This window comes from Lutra lutra, chromosome 6 (genome assembly GCF_902655055.1).
Source record: "Lutra lutra chromosome 6, mLutLut1.2, whole genome shotgun sequence".
Classification (NCBI taxonomy): Eukaryota; Metazoa; Chordata; class Mammalia; order Carnivora; family Mustelidae; genus Lutra; species Lutra lutra.
The window spans coordinates 64,845,702-64,851,701 of NC_062283.1; positions in this window are offsets into that span (position 1 = coordinate 64,845,702).

The window sequence follows — 6,000 nt, forward strand, 5'->3', positions numbered from 1 at the left end:
ATGCAGCAGAACCATTGCCAGTAACTCACTCTGTATGGACACCTATAAATAAGTCAAGTGGAAAGTTACACAAACAGAATTAGGACATCCTCAGTTAACACTTGAACTCTCTGCTCCCCAACAGCCCGGGTCAAGATCCCAACCTCTCAACTCCCTGGTTCCCAGGGCTGCTCAGAGTTCCTGGATCTGACATGGGATTGCCCAACCTAAAGGTTTCTGCTTCAGCTGCCCATGCTCAGGACTCATATTGGGACTGCCGGAAGGGGGAGACACAGCCCCGTCCTCAGAGAGCCCCAGTTTGAGGAGGAGATTTTATTTTATTAATTTTTAAAAATTTTTATTTAGGGGCACCTATGTGGCTCAGTCATTAAGCGTCTATCTTTGGCTCAGGCCATGTTCCTAGGGTCCTGGGATCGAGCCACTCTTTGGGCTCCCTGCTCAGAGGGAAGCCTGCTTCTCCCTCTCCCACTGCCCCTGCTTGTGTTCAATCTCTCACCGTTTCTCTCTCTCTCTCTCAAATAAATAAATAACATCTTAAAGAAATACTTTAAGATTATTTATTTATCTATTTATTTGAGATAGAGAGAGAGCACAATGGCAGAGAGGGTCAGAGTGGGAGGGAGAGAGAGTCTGAAGCAGACTCTCTGCTGAGCTCAGAGGCTGACCTGGGGCTGAATCCCAGGACCCTGAGAAAATGACCTGAGCAGAAATCAAAGGTGGGACACTTAACCAACTAAGCCACCCAGGAGCCCTATGTGGGGGAGATTTTAAACAAACAAATAAATAAACAGAAGACTAGGACATTAGAGAAGAGACTGAGCACTTCTGGAGAAGAACTTCCCAGGGCTGTTAACTCCAAAGTTGTTCCGGGAATGGAGCAGCAGGACCAGGGATCTCATGCCTCCTAGATGGGATCCCCATCCTGAGGCTGGGAGCAGCTGCCTGGAGATCGGCATGTTCTTCATCCTTCCTTTTCACACTGAGCTTTTTTCTCCCCAAAGGCTTTTCATGCCCTCTGTGTTGTTGGAGCTCTACAACTCCTTTACAATAGCTCTACGGGGTCTCTGAGGAAGGCAGACAGAGGGCATCATCCCATGGTTAAGGGAGGGGAAACTGAGGCTCTAGCCTGATATCGTGAGCAGCCTGGTCCAAAGCTGGGCCTGGAATCCTGGATCTTGGCCAGAGGTCTTCTGTGCCCATTTCCCCTCTAGTGACTCTAGTGCCTCCTCCTCGTGGTGGAAGTAGTTGCAATCCTTAGCCATTGTAGGGACTGATGCATAATGAAAGTCAAGCGATTCAAGAGGGGCCTGGAGCATGCGGAGCTCTCACGGTGCTGGGACTGCTACTACTCGTTATTGTGTTTATTCAGTGCTCTCCCCAAAGCAGATCCTGGGACAAGGATTTGGATGCTGTTAGTTTATTCAGGAGGCAAGCCCCAGAAGCGACAGCAGGTACGTGGGGAAGTGGGGACAGAGATGGGGAGGGAGCCAGTTTTGGGTGTCAGTGAGCAGCTACCATGGTGGAGAAGTGGTTCTCCCTCCCACTGAGGACCTCTTGGCTCTCTGTGTAGGACACGCCACCATCGTGCCCCGTGCCCAGCACATTGCTCAGCTCAAACCAGGAGCTCAAGAAATATCTTCTGGAATATGAAGATGCCCATGATAACATTGTATGGCACATCTTCACTTCTGCCCGTGCCTCTCCATGCCACATGCACACCCCTCTAGGGCAGGCCCGGGACTATGTGCCCTTGAACCTGGCGTGGTGCCAGGTACATGGCCAGTAGGTAAGACTCAGGTGTTGACTGAACAGAGGGGATTCCTGGAATCCAGGGCATAATAGAGCTCCACCTTGGGTGAGGAATAGAAACCCGAGTCCAGACCTCTTCTGCGCCAAGGCTGGAGTAGGAGGCAGCAAGCTGTGGAGAGCTCTCAGAGAAGGCTGATGGATGAGAGATTACAAGCGTCAGAGCCACCTGGAGAAAAGGCAGGAACTAATGTGCCCTTGCCTCACCAAATTGGCTGGCATGCAGGACTTCCAGCAGAGCTGGCCTCTGGCTTGGGAAGGCAGGTGTGGAGCCCATGTTGTACAAAGAGAGAAAAAATAGGAATTTTTAAGAAAGAAGGGCTGCAGAGGAGGCTTTGTGAGCAACAAATGAGGAGGCCCTACCAGAGAGTGTGCAGCTTTGGCAGCAAGAAGGAGTCTGAAAATAGCAGATGGGGCAGAAGGGCCACCACAGCGGGAAGGCGGGTGGATCCTGAGGGGCAGCAGGGCTTCTGTGGGCATCTTCGGTCTAGTGGGTGATTGAGAGGGGAAAGACCATGGGAGGCAGGGAAGGCAGCGACCACAGGAGCAGGGAGGCCTCCTCGAATGGCCTTTCTGCAATTCTCTTTCCTCCAGCCGAGGTCAACCTTGCAACAACGGCTGACTCCCCGCAGGATACGGTTTGAAAGGACTATCAGGAGGTCATTGTCACATGATGCTGTACGAAAAGACCACCTCGAAATTCACTTGTCTAAAACAATATGTATTTGCTTCCACATTTATTTATTTGTTTGTTTGTTTATTTATTTATTTATTTTGTTTCTCAGATTTGTGCGCCCTGGTCCCCCCAAGATGTGGGGTCTGTGTCTTCTCCCCTTGAATCTGAGCTCAGCTCAGAGACTGCCTGTAGTCACCTCAGAAATGGCCTATCTCTAATTTTTGTTATGCGAATCATAAATGTTGGTTTAACTAGATATTCTGCTCCTGTCCGCTGAAAGCACCTTAACAGATGCCAAGGTATGTATTTCAAGTCACATCCAAAACCAGGGAGAGAATTTTAGCCTGGGTGTCTTTCCCCCAGGGCCCCAGAGACTAGCCTCCATTGGCCAAGCTGTGGATCTAAGAGAAATAGCTCTTCTCTCTTATTATCAATCTTTAAGTGGCTCTGCCCCACTTCATCTACTCTACCTCCATCTCCAACTAGAAGAGTCTCATGGTCTCTCTCACCATGGCTCCCATGTCTAGCCCCATATTTGGGACCTGTAGTTCCACCAGTGTCCCCTCTCCCAAACCCAGTGGTGTTGTCTGATTCAGGGATTTAGGGAAGATCATGGTTCTGTGCTCCAGCCCTCAGGGAACCAACCACCGACCAGTTAGCCCTACTGTTCTGATCTCCCACCCCCATGTGGGCTTGGAGCCATGTGCCTCAGCTCTTACAGTAAGAAGCTTCAGCCCCAGCCAAGTGGGTTTGCATGCAAAATTCACAGGGATTTGGAAAATTACTTATCACATCCCAGCATAGATTCCAGGACAGGGGTCTGGAGCAAGGAAGAAGGGAAGCACAAGGCTCTGGACCAGTGGGTTCTGCAAAGGATGCAGCTAGGGCACCCGAGTGCTGAAGAGGAAACCCAAACAGGTATCATCTGTTTCCCTGTGGGGTTAATGACCCTGCTGTCCTCCCCTGTACATTTATAACTTACTCTGTGGGGACAGGATGCTGTTGCTCCCTCTCTGCTTCAAGGTGCCTTTTTCTTTGTCTCCACTTCTTATTAGGCATGTGTGTGTATGTGAGTCATTGTCACCTTGCGTGTTGTTCTCTCTGTACCTGGTCCCTATTAGCCTCTTTTCCAGCCAGGTATTTGCTGACTTTCTGGGAGTCCATGTTTATCTCTACTGGGTCTTCATAAAGGCCTTCAGTTTTGGGGGTGTCTGGGTGGCTCAGTGGTGAAGCATCTGCCTTTGGCTCAAGTCATGGTCCCAGGATCCTGGGATGGGGCCCCACATGGGACTCCTGGCTCAGGGAGTCTGCTTCTCCCTCTCCCTCCACCTCTCCCCCCTGCTTGTGCTCTATCTCTCTCTTAGTCATATAAATAAAAATCTTTAATTTAAAAAAAAAAAGGCCTTCAGTTTTTAAACTTGGAAACTGCTTAGGTCTAGGAGTGATACACAGCTGTGCATGGCATTGGGAGGCGGATGACATTTTCTTCTCACAACTGATAAGTACTTCTGATCCTCTGTCCATAGTGGGACACAGGTTCCCTTCTCCCTCAGAGCCATGGTTTTCAGCTGAAATTGTGCAATGCCATTTTCCTTAACTTTGACAAATGGAACATATTTGCTTGTGGGCTGCATGAAGACTCGAGGAAAATTATGCATTGCAGGTCACTAAAGGGAACAACCAGGCTTTGACTCCAGGCTCTCCCCAGCCCCAGGGGCCAGGCCTGGGGCAGTTTTAAGGTCTCAAGCCACCATCCATGCTTCCTCCAGAGAAGGTAAATGAGGAAGGGCTCACCTCATCAGACATCTGCTCTATCGGCTGATTGGCAGTCATCCCCCACAACCGTTTGCCCCCACTCCCCTATCTGGGAGCCGAGCTGTCATATTCTTAACCATCCCGATGACTAATGTTGGAACAAAATCCTCAGAGAACTCAGAGGGGGCAGGAAACTTTTGAGCTTGGCCCCCTGCCCCATTCCGTGCTAGGGGGGTGGCATTTTCTCCAGGCAGAATAACTCTGCAACATCTGCATCCTGGCTTTCCTTGGCAACCTTTCTGCTTGCTTAATGGAGCTAGAATGTTCCAGTTAAACCCGTGGGGTTCCAGGCTCTCTACCTGGGTACAGTCCCTGACACCTGGACGTGGGTGGGGAACTAAAGAAGGCATGCGTCCCCCGGCTGGCAGAGCAAATCCAGAACTGGAGGTCTTTGGGGTTTGGCCTGGGATGCTAAGAAGTTAGGAACATCAAGGGCTGAGAGAAAGATCCCGGGCATAAGGGATAGCTGGCACACCCCCCCCCCAATTGTTCTTTACCCCACCCCTTTTCCCATGTGGGAGAGTTGGAAAAGGACCGGTGAGGAAGCCTGGCTTATAAAATCGGTGTGTGCTCCCTTCTCTTACTTGACCTTCCACAGAGGCACAGTTTGACTCCATGGAGCCCAGAGATTTCCGGGTCTCAGGGGACCTCTCTGGGGTCATCAGCCAAAATTGCTCTGTCTTGACATACAGTACTCCTGGACATGGGGTGGGGATAGGGGACAAAGCTGTGGCTGTACCAGGTTCTAGAGGTCCATAATGGCGCCTGCTGAACGTCAGAACAAGGAAAAGCATTGGCTCTTTTGTCTGACTTACTCATGTTACCCTGGGGGAAACTGAGGCCTAAAGAAAAAAGCAGCAACACCACCACAGATCCAGACAGACTCCATAACTCACACAAGCATGTTTACAGAGGAATGAGTCTTCTGAGCTGACTGCCTCTGACTCCAAAACCCCACCCTCAAAATCCAGGACTCTTTGGCCTGGCTGTGTGTTCAAACTTCAAAATACCCATGCCAGGGCTAAAGCCCAGACTAACTGAATCAGAATCTCTGAAGGTAGAGTCAGGGTATTGGTATTTTTTTTTTACAGATTCTATTTGTTTATTTGGTGGTGGGGTGGAGAGCATGGGTGGTGGAAGGGGCAGAGGGAGAAGCAGACTCCCCGCTGAGCGCAGAGCCCAACAAAAGGGGCCAATCCCAGAGCCCCGAATCATGACCTGAGCCGAAGTCAGACCCCTAACTGACTGAGCCACTCGGGCGCCCCTAGTGGTTTTTTTTTTTAAGGCTATTTATTGAATAACATCCTTCTAGAAAAGTCTACAGATCCTAAATTACACATTTAATGAACATTCACAAACTGAAGACATTCGTGCAACTAGCCCCCAACTTAAGAAACAGAGCATTGCCCGCCACCAGGAGCCCTCCTTGTGCGCCCTCTCCGTCTCCGCCTAAGGTTGACCAATATCCCCACTTCTGACGTCCGAGATCGGTTTTGTCCTTTTGCGAATGTCACACAAATGGAATAAAAAAATACGTATTTTCGGGGCGCCTGGGTGGCTCAAAGCCTCTGCCTTTGACTCAGGTCATGATCTCAGGGTCCTGGGATTGAGCCCCGCATCGGGCTCTCTGCTCAGCAGGGAGTCTGCTTCCCCCACCCTCTCTCTGCCTGCCTCTCTGCCTACTTGTGATCTCTCTCTGCCCA